Source organism: Callithrix jacchus, chromosome 11 (genome assembly GCF_049354715.1).
Source record: "Callithrix jacchus isolate 240 chromosome 11, calJac240_pri, whole genome shotgun sequence".
Classification (NCBI taxonomy): Eukaryota; Metazoa; Chordata; class Mammalia; order Primates; family Cebidae; genus Callithrix; species Callithrix jacchus.
Window position 1 is genome coordinate 38,595,480 of NC_133512.1, and position 19,908 is coordinate 38,615,387.

Consider the following 19,908-nt stretch of genomic DNA (forward strand, 5'->3'; position numbering starts at 1 on the left):
AAAATAAACCTCAAGATAGCTTTACAGTTAAATGCAAACATTTAAAGAAAAAAAAAACACTGTTCTACACAGTATCTTCCAGAAAATAGAAGAGGAAGGAAAGCTTTCTAATTCATTTTATGAGGCTAACTTTAACACTGAAACTAAAAAAAAGACAGTACAATAAAATAAACCTATGTACCAATATTTCTCATGAACATAGATACAAAATCCTCAACAAAATATAAACATATTAAATCAAGCAGTACATAAGAACTATAATTAATCATGATCAAAAAGATTAATACCAGAAATGTAAGCTACTTCAATATTCAAAAAATAAACAATATAATTTATGATATTAACAAACTGAGATAATCCACATGATCAATTTATGTAGAAAAATCCTTTGACAAAACTTAATATTCATTCATGACTTTAAAAAAAATCACTCTCAGAAAACTAGGAAAAAAAGCAAATTACTTTTGCACCAACGTAATATTACCTAAAGTCTACACTTTATTCAAATTTTCTGAGTTAATCTGGCATTCTTTTTCTGTCCCAGTATTACATTTAGTCATCATACCCCCTTAGGCTCCTCTTGGCTGTAACAGTTCAAACTTCTCCCGTTTTTGATGACTTTTACATTTTTAAAGAGTACCAGTCAGATATTATCTGGAGTGTCCCTCGGTTGAGATTTGTCCAATGTGTTTCTTAGAATTAGACTAGAGTTGTAAGTTTTTGTGAGAAAGACTAGAGAGGTAAAATGCCATTCTCATCACATCATGTGAAGGGCACATGCTCTCGAACTATCAACCTGGCTTACTACTGTTGATGTTGACGTCATCACTTGACTGAAGTAGTGTTTATCAACACTGCCTACTTTAAAGTTACTTCGCTTCTCCACCCTCTCACTTTTCAAACTGTTCTCTGAAAAAGGAAGTCACTATATGCAGCTCAAATTTAATGAGTAGGGAGTTATGATCCACCTCTTGGAGGGTGGAGTGTCTACAGAAGTTATTTGGAATTCTTCTGCAGAGGAAATCTGTCTATTATTCTCTATTTAATCACTTATTTAATAATTTTATCAATGTAGATTAATGGCTGTTTACTTAATACTTGGGTTTACATTTTAATAATTCAATACTCTCTTAATTGTTTCTCAAATGGCTTCAGCTTTGGCAACTGAGAGTACTTTCATATAGCTCCTATGTCTCTTTAAAAACTGTGTGTGTGTGTGTGTGTGTGTGTGTGTGTGTGTTTTACCACTTTGTTCAATTTTTGTTACTACAGTCTTATTTTATGTATCTTCTGCTTTTTCCTAGAATTAGCCATTTGTGCAAGATGCCCTATTTCTGTTTTTTATTTTGTTTTGTTTTAGAATGGTTTTAGAAACCAAGATCTGTGTATTAGGTGTGTCATTGTTACTGAGTCGTTGTTGCTTCTAGGGTTCTCAACTGGCAGACCTAGGAAATATACGTGTACAGTAACCCATGCCTATATACATATCTATACATATACCTGTATCTTTATTAAGCTCAACATAAGTTCCTACCTATGTCTCCAATTCTAATGTATTACCATGTGAGTCATCTGGCATACTCTCTTTCTTTTCTATACTATCTGTAACAGTGAGAAACTTGGCTCCCCTCTTCCATTTACTTAACAGTTCAATTTCAGCATACATATAGAGTACTTTCAGAATTGTTAACTCATATTTCTATGGGAACAGCTTTATCAACTGCATTCAGTACTTAATGTAGAGCTCCTTTTGTATTTAGCATTAAAAACTCCTCACATGTCCAAAGTTACTTGAGTGCCTTTCTCCCCACCCACATCAGAGAAGTTGTTTCATACATTTGCAAATAGATTATTTTGTTACATTCTTTATTTCATTCTAGGATTCCTATGACCTCTTAAATAATTTTTAAAGAAATATGCATATTTAAGATTCTCTTTTTGCTGTAAAATTCTGAGTTTTGACAGATACGTAGTATTTTGTTTCGATAATTATGGTGTCATAAAACTAGTTACGTTGCTCAAAAAAATCCACAGTGCTTCACTTATTTAACTGTTCCTCTGTTCTAAGCCTCTTGTAGCCACTAATATTTTTGTCATCTCTACAGTTTTGACATTTTATGAATGGAAAATAACTAAGTCATCCAATATTAGCCTTTCAAACTGCTTTCTTTTATTTAGCAATATGCATTTACAATGCACACATTATTCTCATCGCTTAATACTTTGATTGCTTTTTATTGGTGAGTAGTATTCCACTGAATGGATGCACCACAGTTTATTTATTTCACCTTTTGAAGGAGATTTGGTTCCTTTCAGTTTTGGAAATTATGAATAAAGCTCTTAACAACATTTTAAATAAATTGACTAGATACCTAGGAGAAGATTGCTGAATTGCATGGTAAGACTACATTTTACTTTGTAAGAAAGTGTCAAACTGTCTTCCAAATTAGTTGTACCATTTTACATTCACATCAGCAATGAACTTTCTGTTGCTCTGCAACCTTGTCGCAATTAGTATTGTCAGTTTTTAATTATTATTATTTTAGACATTCTAATGTGTGTAGTCATATCTCATGGTTGTATTAATTTGTATTTCCCTAATGTATGTGGAGTATCTTTTCATATGCTTATTTGCCATCTGTATATCTCTTTGGAGATGTGTCTGTTTAGATCTTTTGCCCAATTTATTAATTGAGAGGCTTTTAAAAACATCTTAACTTGCTGGGAATTTTATTAGAATTCCATTTAATGAAGATTTAACATCTTAGTACTATTACACCTTCAAATTCATTAGCATAGAATATCTCTCAATTTATATCTTTGATTTCTTCATTCGGTGTTTTGCAGTTTCTGCATTCAGATGGTATTCATACTTTGTTAGATTTATGTCTACAAGAATTTCATTTTTGGCACTATTGTAAATGTATTGTTTAAGTTCCAGTGTTCACTGATGGTGTATAGATAAGAAAGTGACTTTTATATATTCACTAGTCTGTGACCTTGCTATATTCACCTATTGGTTGCCGAAATTATTGTGTAGATTACTTGAAATTTCTGCGAGGCAATTATGTCATTTGCAAATAAAAACAGCTTTTTAAAATATGCATACCTTTTATTTTTTCTTATTTTAGTGCATTCAATAGAGCTTCCAGTATGATGCTGAATTGACTACTATGAAAGGACATCCTTACCTTTTCCCAAGCTTAGAGGAAAAGCATTTGGTCTTCAACATTAAGTATTAATTGTTTCAAAAAGAGACTTGCTTCAGAATGGTGTTTATGTAGATTTTTTTGCATAACGCTTTTATTTTTTCTGGTAAAAAATTGTTAAAAATATCTTTTCTTAGTTTGCTTAAAAATTTAATTATGAATTTGATTTTTTAAATGATTTTTCTGCATCAGTGTATGATTATATGCTTTTTCTTTTATATCCCTTGGTATGTCAGATTATGTTGAATTGTTTTTAATGTTGAACAAGCCTTGTATACTTGAATAAATCACATCATCCAGGTGTATCTTTGTATATTACTAGATTCAACTTGCTAATATTTAGTTGAAGATTTTTGAGTATATGTTCATTAGAGATATTGGTCTGTAGTTTTTCTATTATGTAAGGTCTTTGTCTGGTTTTGAAATTAGGATAACACTGGCCTCATAGAATAAGTGTTCTTTATGCTTTTCTTTTACAGAAGACATCATGGAGAATTAGTATTATTTTTTACTTAAATGTTTGTTAAAATTCACCAGTGAAACCAACTGGGCCTGGTGTTTTACTTTGGAAGGTTATTAAGTATTGGTTAAATTTCTTTAATATATTTAGGGCTATTGAGGTTATTGCTTTCTGAGTATGTTTTTCAAGAAATTTATTCATTTAGTTTAAGGTCTCAGATGTATGGACATAGAGTGTTCATAGTATAACTTTGTTGTAATTTTAATGTCAGTGAAATCTGTAGCAGTGACCCTTCTTTTATTTCTGAGACTAGTTACAGCAATCCCAAACAATTTTCTTGAAGCCCTGACCACTATTGATTATGGGCCAGAAGAAGCTTCCAATCATGGTGAAAGGCAAAGGGAGAGCAAGGCACTTCAGAAGGCAAAGGCCAGAGCAGGAGGAAGAAAGGGATGGGGGAGATGCTATATACTTTTAAACAACCAGATTTCATGAGAACTCACTCACTATCAGGAGAACAGCACCCAGCAGGATGGTATTAAATTATTCATGAGAAACCACATCCATGATCCAGTCACCTCCTACTAGGCCTTACCTTCAACATTGAGGATTATTATTCTACATGAGATTTGGGTGAGGACACAGATCAAAACTATATCAAATCATTTTAAAATCATCTAGATTAGGAAAACATTCACTCTTCCTGAATTTCAAAAGGTTTAAAAAAATAATTTAGCCATTATTTCTTTCCTTATGTTTAGTTTGAACTCTTACAAAATACCATCTAATTTTTCTTTCAGTGTGAATTTTATTTTATTTTATTTTTGAGAGAGTCTCACTTTGTTGCCCAGGCTGGAGTTCAGTGGCACAGTCTTGGCTCACTGCAATTTCTTACTCCAGGGTTCAAGCATTTCTCCTGTCTCAGCCTCCCAAACAGCTGGGATTGCATCCCCATGCCACTAGTCCCAGCTAATTGTTGTATTTTTAGTGGAGACAGGGTTTTGCCATGCTGGCCAGGCTGGTCTTGAACTTCTGACTTCAGGTGATCCACCTGCCTCGTTCTGCCAAAGTGCTGGTATTACAGGAGTGAGCCACTTTGCCTGATCCAGCTTGAATTTTAAATGTAAAGATGGTTTTCCTAATAAAATATCTCTGTGTATGAATGCATTGTTAATTAAAAGAGGACTTGATACCAGCTCTTTTAGATGGGACCGAGAAGATCCCAAGATTGCTGATTGTAGCTGTCCTCATTTATACCAAGATTCTTTCTACTTGGAGAAGATGCTTTAAAGTAGAGGTGTCAGTTTTGATGGTTTTTGTTTGCTTTTTTTTTTCAAGTGGTTTAGATAATCTCCAAAGCAACTTTCAGTTTTCCTAAAAATAACAACTTTAGGGAAATTGTGAAATCATAATGCTTTCCTAAAAGGAAATATTCTACATCCCATATCATATTTTTCAGACATGTTTGCAAATGATAACCATGTCATTAACCAATCCGTTAAGTAAAGTTATTTTCCAACCTTTAGCTTTTCCTCTCAGGGATTTTCAAGACAGTCCATTTAGATTAAGGAAGTACCTGTCAGGTAACTTAGGGTGTAATAACAAAGTATTTTTAGCTCAGGAGACTCCCTTTGGATCTTACTCCATTTGTTCATCTTGGTTTTCATTATGACATTTGAAATCAGACCTAATTTTTTTCAAGGCTAATTGATACTGACCTAGATAAAACTTACCTGTTAATTCTTGCAGTGTTAGACTCACACATTGCCTACCTCAGACATTCACATATATATATGTAGTCCAGGTGTTTTTAAAACTTCTTTAACAATGGCAATATCAGCTTAATCATTCCGTTTAAATAATACGTCATTTCTCATTTGTTTGTTCAAAAACAATTAGTCCTTCTCAGATAAATTTAAAAATTTGCTTAGTTTTGTAAGTAAGCCACTTTGTCCTCACCTTGCAAACAGAAGATTGTATCAGAGAGTGCATGGGTATGAATTTTGGCAGAATTAGCTTCAAACCTTTGTGTGGATTGCTTAATTCTGTATCTCTGTTTTCTCATCCCTCAAATGGGGACAATGATATTTGTCTTGTAGGGATGTTAAAGTTCTAGAAAGAGTGTAAGAAAAGGAATCAGTCAGTGGCTGCAGTAGTTGTTGGCCCCAAACCCAGACAACCACGTGTTTGGGTTTAACCATTGAAAGCCTTCTTGTAATTGCTGAAGGGTACGTGGGTGTAATTGCTGTGACCATTCCTCAAGTTGTTTCTTTAATTCACACTCAAGAGTGGAAATTTGAGAAGACAAATGGTTGTGATAAGCCCCTTGCAGGTGTGCTTTTCTAAATACCTGCAAGGTCAAATCTCCTTCCCAGTTCTGGGTTAAATTTGCAGGCAGCCACAATTATGCTTGCACCCTTAAGATGATAACACTTTGATGAGACAAGCATGTAGCATACCAGCTACTGGAAGAGACTTTAATGCTGTAAAAGTATTGATTCTGCTCTATGTTAGGAACACCTTGCCCAAACAGAAGCATATAAGGGTACATAATACAAATCAAGACTGTATCAGTAACAGTATTCTTCAAAAAGAAGGTATAGTTGCCACTACTAGTAATGTACTCACCATGTGAAAGGACCAGTTCAAAAAAGGAAGACCTTGTCTCCAAATGTGGGTATGAGCAGGGCTTAAAGCTTGTTTTCCTTTTAGTTGTAATATTGGTCCTGAAAGCCCATACTCTGACCAGGTGATAGAACTATTAGAGGATGCCCAAATCCAATAGTCTGATTTTCAAACATAAGATAACCATGGGGACCCCAATCAAGTAAGGTGCCATTATCAAACAGACCCTCTGGATGGCCTCAAACTTATATTGCCAATTCCTACCTGGATGGCATATTAAAAGATTAGATACTTGTGAACTTCATTAGAGACCTCAGTAAGATTAGTAGTAATAACAGAAATAAAGGTCAAATTTGCAAGCTTAACATCCCTTTTGGGCTGATAGTACAGATACTCCTGAGAAATAAGAGTAACACACTTATCATGTGCTATTGTGAAAAAACAAAGAGGAGGATTACTAGACAATAAAGTCAAGGAGTCATTAAGCTTAATCCATCTCAAATTTTCAGTTAAAGAGTAAGACAGGGTAATCTATTGACCTCCTGTCCAAGAAATATCATTAGATGTCAAAGGCGGGTCAGCGTCCCACCAAGTAATAACATTAAAAATGGGGATACAGAACATGACTCTAATAAACATGTTCCTGAGCTGATCCCACTTGGCAAAGGATGAGAATCACCAGCCGCTCTAACATGCATGTCTGTCTTACTTTCTCAGATGTTTCCCCAATTACTGCCAGATACATAAGAAACCAGTTCTCTGTAGTTGCAGGGGCTTCCACGGCTGCAAGCTGTATAATTGCTTGTTGATCCAGTTTCTTTAGCTGTCCTCAGGTAATGTCAGGTGCCTTCTGAGTTATCACCATCATTGCTGGTCAGTTCTCCAATAATAGGTCCTGTTCTCAAGGAGAAAGGCCCATATTCTTCCTTTTTTTGTTTATTAAGATACACTTTAAGAGTTTGATGAGTTTATTCAATAATGGCCTGACTAAAGTTACAGGGAATACCAGTTTTGCATTGTGTGTGTTAAAGTTGCAAAGCATATGTAAATTGAGCCATAAGATAGTAAGGTCCATTATCAGTTTTTATAGTTTGTGTAAGGCCTAAAGTCAATAATAGATTTAAACAAATTAGCAATTGCATGTTTAGTTTTTTTTCTCCTGTCCAGGAAGAGCATGTATCAGGCCCATTCAAGTGTCCACAGTAACATGGAGATATTTAAAACATCCAAAGGATGGATACTGAGTAACATCAGTTTGCCAGATACCATTAGGCACCAGACATCATGGGTTGACACCAAGCCCGAAGGAAAAAGGAGAGAGAGAATGCCGTTGGCAATCAGGATAAGTTTTAATAATCGTACAAGCTTGAGCAAGTGTTAAATGAATCTGTTGTTTAAGATTGTGAGCGTTCTGATGGACAAACAAACAAACAAACAAACATGATCAGCTTGAGCTCGCAAAAAAGTGGGAACGTCTGCAAACCACATTTGCAGTTGTACCAGAGCATCAGCTTGAGCGTTCCCTTCTGATAAGGGATCAGGTAACCTAGAATGAGAGCGAATATGGGTGATGTAATGATGGTGAGGGTGAGCACAGAGGAGCTCTTGCACTGCAAGAAACAAAGCCAGTAAAAATTAATTAGTAATGCCCTTCACATGTGTAATATTTAAATGAGCAATACTATACACTGCATTAGCAGAATTACTAACCGTATGTATGTCTTGGTGAGGAAAAGTTTGTAATGCTGATATTAGGTCACCTAACTCTGCCTGTTGCATAACTTTGAAATGCTCCTGGATTTTGTGTTGCCAATTTTGCATGGCATTTTGCCACTCTATAATTGCCTTTTCTAGTTTCTTTTGAGCCATTTGTAAAGACAGTTGTGGTGTGAATCAAGGACTTAGAGACAACAATAGACACAAATTTAAAAGGCACAGTTTGTAAAAGGTTTAGGAGCTTACAATGGTAAATGGAAGCTGATATTAACAATAAAGGTAGCCATTGCTATTTGCCAATTAAGATCACAAGCTAAGAGAGTATGAAATTGTTCCTTCCATAACAGTAGGAAAAGAGTAGCAGGGTTATATTTTGATAATTGGATGCAACGTCGGCACCCCTTTATGAGAAGAGAAGCTATTAAGTCTGTAGTCTTTTATATATGTTTAGAGGGGTTAGGAAACAGGTATACAGCACGTAAAATATAAAAATGGTAAAAGATAAAACCTACCTGTTAAACTAAGGCATGGAAGGGATGGATATTTTAAGTGATTTTACCACGTTCTGGCCCTTGAAAGTTATTAGAATGTGACTGCAAGTCACCAGGATAATAAACCTGCATTGAGTTAGCTTAAGTGTGAAAAAGAAAGAAGAAAGAAAGAAAGAAAGAAAGAAAGAAAGAAAGAAAGAAAGAAAGAAAGAAAGAAAGAAAGATGAAAGAAGGAAAGAAAGAAAGAAAGAAAGAAAGAAAAAGAAAAAGAAAGAAAGAAAGAAAGAAAGAAAGAAAGAAAGAAAGAAAGAAAGAAAGAAAGAAAGAAAGAAAGAAAGGAAGAAAGATAAAAAATCAAAAAAGTTTTAAAAATGTTTTTAGGTGTTGGCCATTTTCTTGCATTAGCCTTTACCTTGGGAAAGTAGGGCTGTGGCTGCTTTCTTCCCATTTGCTCCAGGCTCATGAGGCAGACTCTTTTTAATAGCCTGCCACCTGTTGCTACTCTTGTCCTAAGAGGGAGGAAGGAAGGAAGACTACACGTGGCAGCAACAGGCTACAGAAAGACCAGGTGGTAAAGTGTGTGTAAGCACTGAGGCAGGAGGCAAGAGGGTAACAGGCTGGAGGAAGACCACTCTCCTTATCTTCCAGACCACCTACGCTTGGAGCCAACACTGTTAGGTAAGGTACTGAAAATATACTGGGCTTTTTATTATTTTTATCACTCTCAAGCAGAGAGGCTCAGGGGAGGAGGAGACATGCACCATAGGGGCTGCTTTAAGGTTCCTCGGCCACAGTGATTTTAAACATTGTGTAAAAAAAAAAGAAACAAACATTCCTTATTGCTGCGTCTATCTTCTGAAGATGACAGCAGCTGGCAGAGTTTGTCCACCTAGTATTTAACATATGGCTTAAGGGGAACACCCTTCTAGGCTGCTCCACACTCCTCTGTATACCTTAGGCTAATATGGTCAGGGTTTCTTAGCCTTTTCTGTAAAGAGCCAGGGAAGACAAGAAATTGCTTGTTACCAGAGACATGTGAGGAGTGTCAGGGAAGGACACCCTTCATTAGAGGGCTTCTCCCCCAGAGCTCCGTACTCGAGGTGCCTCCATACCCCTCTGCCTACCTTAGGTTAATAAAGTCGGGGTATACCTGGACTTTTCTTAGCCCTTTCCCCAGAGGACCAGGGAAGACAAGGAATTGTCAGCTGAGACATGTGAGGGGTGGCAGAGAAGAGCAGAAGTAGAAAAAGCAGCAGCACAGCAAGCAGCAGACCACTTTCTGGGCCAGTTACTAAGACCCGTGACCATGGTGAGATGATTCTTAGGACAGGGTTGCAGCTGGCTGCAGCCACCTGGGGACTAGGTCTGTGTCTCTGGGCCTCCCCTCCAACACCACAAACCCAGAAAATGGCAACTTGCCTAGACTGCCAGTGACTAAATGGGCACTCCATGGCATCTTAGCAACTCTCCTGTCCCAGGCCTCTCTAGGTAGCAAAAATACCTAAAGCTATCTGGGATAAAACCCAGGAGGCATCATGCAACTTTCCCTTATGCTCCAGGGAAACAGAAATAAGAATTAGGAAGTGAGAACTTACATATTAGGAAGAAAATCATAACCAGCCACTTTCCTTCCTTCCTGGTGGCACCCCTCTAGCAGGGAAGTTTGTCAAGATGTGGCCACCCGATCATATAGATGTTCACTGATGGGAGGGTCTTATTTCTTGAAGGGGCATGGGAGGTGCTATTGCCTGAATGGGGCCAACGAATGCAGATCCCTTTAAGAGTAGAGGAAAAGAGGGCAATAGTTTTTCAATAGGAGGAGGAAAACACTCCAATTCATTTCTATCATCACTAGAAAAGGCCTCTTCCTTACTCCCTATAGAAGAGAATAAGGGGTTGGGGAGAGAAGTCTCTCCCTGTTGTTCTGGTTTCTGTTTTTCCTTCTCCTTTAAATCTCGTGAATTCACTTCAGGTGGAGAAGATGGGCAGTTTGACTCAACACAGTCTGGTAGATAAAGAGGATACGACGCAGTGTACCAGCACCAAGGTGGTCAAAATAATAACGTCAGTAAAATGACCTTGCTCATATCCTCTTTTCAGGCAGTGACCTACCTGCTCCCATAACTCTAAATCTAAGGTTCACTGATCAGGAAACTGAAGGCTTTCTTGCCAAATTAAGAGCATAAGCTTGTGTGGAGCTCCAGGCTGTACAGCGCACTGCATAGCCCTAAGAAGCTGTTGCCCTCCTTTAAAAATACTTTCTCCTCTTTGGTCATTTCTTGACCCATGGTAACCTAGCCCAACATATTATTTGTGCATCCCATCCCCCTGCTGGGAGTCAGAACTCTCCCTTATCGTGATTCCACAAAAATTGATGGGCTCTTCACCTTCACATGTAAATTCAAGGCGATCACGTCGCGGCACCAGTAGCAGAGCTTACAGCTTGCAGTGAATGCTAAGAACGAAGTACTCAGAAAGTTCCAGCTGAGCGGGGCTAGCGGGTAGCTCTTCCAAGAGAGTCGGCCCCAGCATCCATCCACCAAGTATTTACTGAAAGGGGTTGTATTACTACAAACATCCACTAGATGGTCATTTGAGGTGGGTTGCTGAGGCGCCTGTGACCTTGTAAACACTCAAACTGCATTCTCAGGAGGCTGTTTTCAGCCTTCCTTATCACACCACACACTCCACTCCCTGTCCTGTTTTCAGGGTTAAGGAGTTTCGTTCCCATACACAAATAACACACACAGTGCTTCAGTATTTTTCCATGCTCGACCTCTAATGCCATGTACAGAAGCTTGAATATGTGGCCCTGTGCCCTGTACATTGGACATGAGATTTGAGAGGGTACACAGATCCATACAATATCAAGATATATACCCAATAATGGGATTGCTGGATAAGACTGTAGTTCTCTTTTAAGTTCTTTGAGGAGTCATCACATTACCTTCCTCTGGATGAACGAATTGACATTCCAACCAGCAGTGTTTCCTTTTCTCAACACCCTCTCCAGCATCTGTTATTTTTTTGACTTTTTAATACTAGCTATTCTGACTGGTATGAAATGGCATCTCATTGTAGTTTTGATTTGCATTTCTGTCATGATTAGCGATGACTATTATATGCTTGCTGTCTGTGTGTATGACTTCTTTTGAAAGGACTATCTTTTCATGTCCTGTGCTCACTTTTTAATGGAGTTACTTGGTTTTTTCTTGTAAACTAGTTTATATTCCTTATAGTTTCTGTTGAATGTATAGGTTGCAAATATTTTCTCCTTGATATGGTTTGGCTCTGTATCCCCACCCAAATATCATCTCGAATTGTAATCCATATGTCACATGTTGAGGGAGGGACCTGGTGGTGGGAGGTGATTGGATCACGAGGGCAGTTTCCCTCATGCTGTTCTTGTGATAGTGAATTCTTACTAGATCTGATGATTTTATAAATGTTTGACAGTTCCTCCTTCATACTCTTTCTCTCGTTCCTGCCACCTTGTGAAGAAGTTGCTTGGGAGTCCCAAAACCTCCCAGCCATGCAGAACTGTGAATCAATTAAACCACTTTCTTTTATAAATTATTCAGTCTCCGGCATTTCATCATAGCAATGTGAAAATGGACTAATACACTTCCCGTCTATAGGTTGTCTCTTTACTCTGTTGATAGTTTATTCTGCTGTGCAGAAGCTTGTTTATGTCCCATTTGTCAATTTTTATTTTTGTTGCAATTGCTGTTGACATCTTCATCATGAAATCTTTGTTAGGTCCTACTTCCAGAATCATGTATCTTAGGTTATCTTCCACAGTTTTTATAGTCTTTTAGGTTTAACATCCAAGTCTTTGATCCATCTTGAGTTAATTTTTGTATGTAGTATATGGAAGGAGTCAAGTTTCATGCTCTTCCTGCAGCTAGCCAGTTTTCCCAGCAGCATTTATTTAATAGGGAATCCTTTCCCCACTACTTATTTTTTTGACTTTGTCAAAGATTAGATGGTTGTAGGTGTTTGCCATTATTTCTGGGGTCTCTATTCTGTTCATTGTTGTATGTATTTGTTTTGGTACCATTACCATGCTGTTTTGGTTACTGTAGCCTTGTAGTATACAATGAAGTTGAGTAACGTGATGTCTCCAGCTTTGTTCCTTTAGCTTTAGAATTGCCTTGTCTATTCAGGCTCTTTTTGTTTGTTTGTTTGTTTGTTTGTTTCATGAGAAGTTTAAAATAGTTTTTATAAATTCTGTGAACACTGTCATTGGTACTTTGATAGAAATAGCTTTGAATTTGTAAATTGTCTTAGGCCGTATGGCCATGATAATAATATAGATTCTTCCTATCCATGAGTATGGAATGATTTTCCGTTTGTTTCTTCCATCTCTGATTTCTTTGAGCAGTAATTCTTACTGTAAAGATTGTTCTCCTACCTGACTAACTGTCCTTTGGTATTGTGTGTTCTTTTTGTGGTTATCATAAATGGCATCGTATCTTTGATTTCTATTTTAGCTTGGATGCTGTTAGTGTGCAATGAATGCTGCTGATTTTTGTACACTGTTTTTATAACCTTTGCCAAAGTCATTTATCAGATTAAGGCTGTTTTAGACAGAGACTATGGAGTTTTCTATGTATATAATCATATTGTCTGCAAACAGGAATAGTTTGACTTCTTCTTTTCCTATTTGGATGCCTTTTATTTCTTTTCCTTGCCTGATTGCTCTGGCCATAAACTTCCAGTACTATCTTGAATAGGAGCTGTGAGCGAGGACATCCTTGTCTTATTCCAATTTTCAAGGGGGACTCCTTCCAGTTTTCACCCATTCGGTGTGATGATTGCTGTGGGTTTGTCATACATGTCTCATATTATTTTAAAATATACTCCTTCAATGCCTAGTCTGTTGAGGATTTTTAACATGAAGAGTTGTTAAATTTTATCAAAAGGCTTTTCTACATCCACTGATATAATCAAAATGCTTTTGTTTTTAGTGTCATTTATGTGATGATTTACATTTATTGATTTGCATGTGTTAAACGAATCTTATATCCCAGGGGTAAATCGTACTTGAACATGACAGATTAGCTTTACGATGTGCTTCTGGATTCAGTTTCTACTACTTTGTTCAGTTTCACATCAATGTTGATCAACTATATTGGCATAAAGTTATCTTTTTTTGTTGTTCCTCTGCCAAGTTTTGATATTAGCTGATGCTGGCCTTATAGTTGTGGAGGAGTCCCTACTCCTCAAGTTTTTGGAATCGTTTCAATAGAAATGATACCACCTATTCTTTATACATCTTGTGAATTCAGCTGTTAATCTATCTGGCCCTGGGCTTTCTGAGTTTGTTTGGCAGATCTTTTATTACTGATTCAATATTAGAACTTGTTATTGTTCTGTTCAGAGATTCAGTTTCTTCTCGGTTCAGTCTTTGGACACTGTATGTGACAGGAAATTTATCTCTTTTTTTCATATTTCTAGTTTGTATGGATCGGGTTGTTTGTAACAGTATCTGAGAGTTTTTTGTGTGCATTTCTTTGGGGTCTATGGCAATGTCCCCTTTGTCATTTTATATTGTGTTTATTTGGATCTTCTCTTTTTTTTCATTAGTCTAGCTGGTGTTCTGTGTATCTTATTAGTTTTTCAAAAAACCAACTCCTGTGTTTGTTGGTGTTTTGTATGTTTTTTCAGGTCTCATTTTCCTCCAATTCAGCTATGATTTTGGTAGTTTCTTGTCTTCTGCTTTTGGGGGTTGGTGTTCTCTTGTTTCTCTAGTTTCCCTAGTTGTGATGTTAGGTTGCTAATTTGAGATCTTTCTAAATTTTTTATGTGGTCGCTTAATGCTATAAACCTCTCTTAATACTGTTTTAGCTGTGTTCCAGGGATTCTGGTATGTTGTATCTTTGTTCTCATTAATTTCAAAGAATTTCTTATTTCTGCCTTAATTTCATTATTTACCTTGTACTCATTTCAGAGCAGGTAGTTTAATTTTCATGTAATTATGTGTTTTGAGAGGTTTTCTTAGAGTTAATTTCTATTTTTATTGCACTGTGGTCTGAGAGTGTATTTGCTATTATTTCTTTTTTATTTTAATTTGCTGAATTGTTTTATATTTGATTGGTGATTAATTTTATGCCATGTGAAGATGAGAAAAATGTATATTCTATTGTTTTTTAGTGGAGAGTTCTATAGCTGTCTGTTAAGTCCATTTGGTCAAGTGAAGAGTTCAGATCCTGAATATCTAATTAGTTTTCTGCCTTAATATTGAGGTGTTGAAGTCTCCCACTATTATATTGTGTGAATCTAAGTCTCTTCTTAGGTCTCTAAAACTTGCTTTATGAATCTGGGTACTTCTAGGTTGGGTGCATATATACTTAGGATAGTTAGGTCTTTTTGTTTAATTGAGTTCTTTACCATCATGTAAACTTTGTCTTTTTAAATCTTTATTACTTTAAAGTTTGTTAAGTCCAAAATTAAAATACCAACATCTGATAATTTCTGTTTTCCATTTCCTGGATAGATTTTTCTTCGTCTCTTTACTTGGAGCTTATGGATATTATTGACAGTGAGATGGGTGTCTGGAAGACAGCATACCTTTGGGTATTGCTTCTTTATCCAATTCTCCACTTTGTTTTTAATTGTTCATCTGGTTGCTTTAGTATCACTAGTCTATATACTTATGTGTGTTTTTGTGGTGGCTGGTAATAGTCCTTCCTTTCCATATTTACCACTATTTTCAGGCCCTCTTATAAGGCCAGACTTGTCTGGTGGTAATGAAATACCTTAGCACTTGCTAGTTTGAAAAGGATTTTATTTCTCCTTGCTTATGAAGCCTAGTTTTGCTGGATTTGAAATTCATCGTTGGAAATTCTTTTCTTAAATAATGCTGAATACAAACCTCCATTCTGGTTTGTAGAGTTTCTGTTAAGGGTTTCCTTTGTAGGTTATCTGCTCCTTCTCTCTTGCTGCCTTTAGCATTTTCTTTCCTTAATTTAGATTAAAGAATCTGATGACTGTATGTCTTGGAAATAGTCTTCATTGGTATTATTTTGGAGGTGTTCTCTGCATTTCTTGAATTTGAAATATTGGCCTCTGCAGTGAGGTGGGGAAATTTTCATGGGAAATATGCCGAAATATGTTTTCCAATTTACTTCCTTTCTCCCCATCTCTTTCAGGGATGCCAATGAGTCCTAGATTTTGTCTCCTTATATAATCTCATATTTCTTGGAGATATTGTTTGTTCGTTTGTTCTTTATTTTTGTCTGAGTTAGTTAGGTTGAAGAACCTGATCTGATCTCTGAGATTCTTTCCTCAGCTTGGTCTGTTCTGCTCTTAATACTGCAGTTGCATTATGAAATTATTTTAGTGTTTCTTTCAGCTCTATTAGTTCAGTTTGATTGTTTCCTATAATGCTCATTTTGCCTATCAGCTCTCATATTAACTTATTGTAATTCTCAGATTCTTTGAATTGGGTGTCTTCTCCTGAAACTCAATAATCTTCATTCCTATCCATATGCTGAATTCTGTTTCTGTCATTTCAACCATTCCAGCCTGGTTAAGAATACTTGCTAGGGAACTATTATGGTCATTTGGAGGAAAGAAGACACACTGGCTTTTGCATTGCCAGAGATTTTGCACTGGTTCTTGCTCATTTGTGTAAGCTGATATTCCCTTAATTGCCATGTAATTTAAGTACAGTTAGTAGACCTTTTTTCTGGATGTTTTCAGATGGTCAAGGCTTTGTGCAGAGTCCTTATTTGTAGCTGAATTTTTGTCCTTGGTTTCATAGGGGGGTACATTAGCAAAGCATTTTTGGTGTCAAAGTTTAGCCTGCAATCCGGTAAGTGGTGCTTAATCATGTTTGTAGGTAGGTTCTTGCTCAGCCACCTGGCCTCATTGTATGACTTCATGATTGCAGTCATGCTCTTTCTCAATGCTCTGAAACTGTGGGCTCCTCTCTCACTTGAGTGCTGTCTGCAGATCTTGGCTTAGCACTCTTGAGCTACATATTGCAACTCTGAGGTGAGCTTACACTTTGTTTCCTCCCGAGCTTGGTGGCAGTAGGGGAAGGGATATTGGTAGTGGTTGCGGCAGAAGGTCTTTTACTTGTCTCTTGGGCTTCCATCCCAGGGAGATTCAGAGCCACTATCAGTAAGTGTGACTGGCCCCAGGCAGGGTGCCACAGGGGTCATGGAGACAGACTGGCCTCTTCTCCTTATGGTCACTGCAGCTTGCTGAAGGTGTGCTTAAAGGAGTAAGGGTCTTTGCCCCTTCCCCTGCATAACAAGAGTGGTGCCACTGCAGTGGCACTAGCAGCAGGGCATTCAGTTTTCTCTGGGAGTTCAACCTCAGAGAAATGCAGAGCCACTGCTGCTGGAAATGTTCAGCAAGACGGTAGAGTGGCTGCATTGCTGGCCTGAGTCAGGGGCTCTGCTTGGTGAAGAGCCAAGGGTTGACAGCTCTCAGAGAAAAGCGACTGAGCTCCTCTCCATGTAGTGACTGTTGCATGCTGGAAGTGAAGAGAAGCCCTTGCACATCCAAGTGGTTCAGCAGGAGCAGAAGCACTGCTATGTGAGTGGCAGAGAGGCTGTTGGTTGCCTCTGGGGGCCCCTTCCAGGGAATCACAGAGCTACTACCAGTGGGTAAACTCAGCCAAGGGTGGGATAGCTGTTTTGTGGTCCCAAGTTGGGGCCTCTGCATGGTGAAGAGTGGGGTATGGAAGCTTACAGGAAAGAGAGACTGGACTCCTGTCTGCATGGTAGCTGCAGTGTGGTGGAGGTTCCAGGATAGCAACCAGGCCTTTTGTGCCTTCCCCAGCCCAAGGGCAGTTAGGGCAGTACTACTGCAGCTGCAATGGCAGAGGGGCTGTGTGTTGCCTGTGTGATTACCTCCTCAGAGAAATGCAGAGCCATCTCTGACTAAAGTGTTCGGTGTAGGGTAGTTGTGCTGGAGTCCTAGGTCAGGAAGCCCAGACCAGTGAGGAGTGGGAACAGGGACCCATAGGGAAAACAGTCTGGCCAGTTTTCCATGAGGCACCTTTGCTGTGCTGGTTATCGGTGCCAAGTCCTAATCGCCATACTCCATCCAGGGCCTGAGGGCAACAGTGGTGAGGACTGTGGGACAGCAAGAATGGCCACCTGCCTCTCTCTCTGGGAACTCTGTCCCAGGGAATTGCAAAGCTGCGATCAGTCTGAGAGCCCGGGTGAGGGGTTGCTGGAGACCAAGGTTGAGAGGCTCTGCCCAATGAGGAAAAGCAGAAATGGGGGCCTGCACTAAAAACAGTCTGGTCAGTTTTCTGTGGGGTGGCTTCACTGTACTAGGGATCCACCCTAATCCTTAATTACCATGCTCCCTCCAGAGCCTGAGGACAACAATGGTATGAGGGGTGTGAAAGAGCAAAAATAGCAGCCTGCTTCTCCCTCTGGGAGCTCTGTCTCAAAGATGTTCAGAGCTTCTACCAGCCTGAGAGCCCAGGTAGGGCAGATGTGACCACAGTATGGTCTCAGTCCAGAGGGCTTTATCCCAAGAGGGCCAGTATAGGCAAATCCTGGAGTCTGTCACTGCTCAGCTCCCAGGATTTGGCTCCTTTCTTCAGGGTATGCAAGGGAGCCTGACCTCCTGCGTATCTGGAGCTGAAGCCACTAGTGCTGGAAAGCCTGGGGATCCAACGGCCCTGGGGCTCCATGTTTGCCTGAATGGTGGCCTTCCCCAACTCCATGTAGCTCCACATCAGTCTGGAAGCTTTGGTGTGAGGACTTATGCAGGAATCTTCTGAGCCCAGAGTTGCAAAGCTCTACGGCAGAAGTGTTTGTCCTTGGGGACTTTCACTCACTTACAAACCGTAATTACTTTTGCACCAACCTAATAGTTTGATAATCAAAACTATAAGTCATATATATATTTTTTTAATTTGCAGTTCTCTAATTATAGTTGGTATTAAATTTTAAACTTTTCACCTTTGTTTACCCTTGTCTTTCTTCTTCTATGAATTACCTATTCATAGAAGGCTATTTGTCAGTTTATTGATATTTTATCTTTTCATCTATCTTGAGAATCTTTTTAAAAGTAATATTAACTTTAATTTTTGCTCCAAATCTTTTAAATCTTGAGTTATTTTCTTTTCATTTATATAAGTTTAAATATCTATGTATTTTTACATCTTCTATTTATTCTGCTTTTATGCTTAAATTCTTCTTCCCAACTGTTTCCTACCATGTTTTTCTAGTCTGCCTATGGATTGCTATTTTGCATCTAATTATCTTCTAATTTACTTTGCAATTTTAATGAGATTCAGATTTATTTTTCTAAGACATGGAATATTTATTTATGACTGTCGTATTGACATCCTTTGTCCTCATCTCTTTCTTCCTGAATAACAGGAAACTGTCACTCTGTTCACTGAAAGTCTGAGTCTCACAGTGTTCTTAGGACCTCCTGATACCATTCTTTCAACTTTTCCAACTTATCTTCAAGGGCAAAACCCCTGAAAGAAATTGCTGAAGTCTCTGACAAAATGCTTTCATTTCTACCAAACAAATTTTCTTTCATGGAAAATATGAGTACTCTCTGGAGAGCTAGATAATGCAATAAGTGTGAATTTGATAGTGGTTATTACATTTGTTTTTTGTTTCAGATTAGGTCTTGTTTCTTCGTCTATTAATGTTCTTCGTCTATTAATCAATCGAGATTGATTGACATCATGATGTTTAACCTTTCCCCATCAGTTTTTTACTGGCTACTAAACCTGTGTTTATACTTGTGAACCTGCTCCAACACTTGAGGCTGAACTCAAATTCTGTCTAACTACACGTTTTAGCCTGTGAAAATCAGGAGATCTACTTAATAGTGAGAAATAAAAGATGTATTTTAACGGTATCAATCAGGTTATTTTTAACTCAGTTTCAGCTTTCATTTTGCCCAACTATCCAATAAAATATTCTTAAAAGACCCCAAATTAGACCTAAAACTTCCAATTTACTCTCAAAACAAAGTCTTTTCTAACTAATCACAGATATAGTAAAGGAAAACGAATAAAATCTTGATCTCTGGAGTGAGAGAGATCTAGGTTTGAATCTTAACTCTGTCATTTACTAGTTCTGCGATTCTAGGCTAAGAGTCTTAACTTTTCCAGATTGGAGTCGTTAACTTCTTTATAGTTTATTCTGAGGACTAAAAGGAGATGATTCTTTAAGTTCTTAGCAAGATAACCGATGTGTAATAAATATCTAGCAGTCTTGGGTATCATTATGTTACCTGTTAACATGCATATAAATATGGATAATGAAATGTAACAATTTTTTAATTTGTTGAAATGGGCAATTGGGAATGGGAGTTCGTATGCTATATAAAACCTTGACATAACAATGAAAAACGTTGGAAATCACAGGTCTAGGAATTTAAGCCTCTAAATATATCCCTAAAACAACAA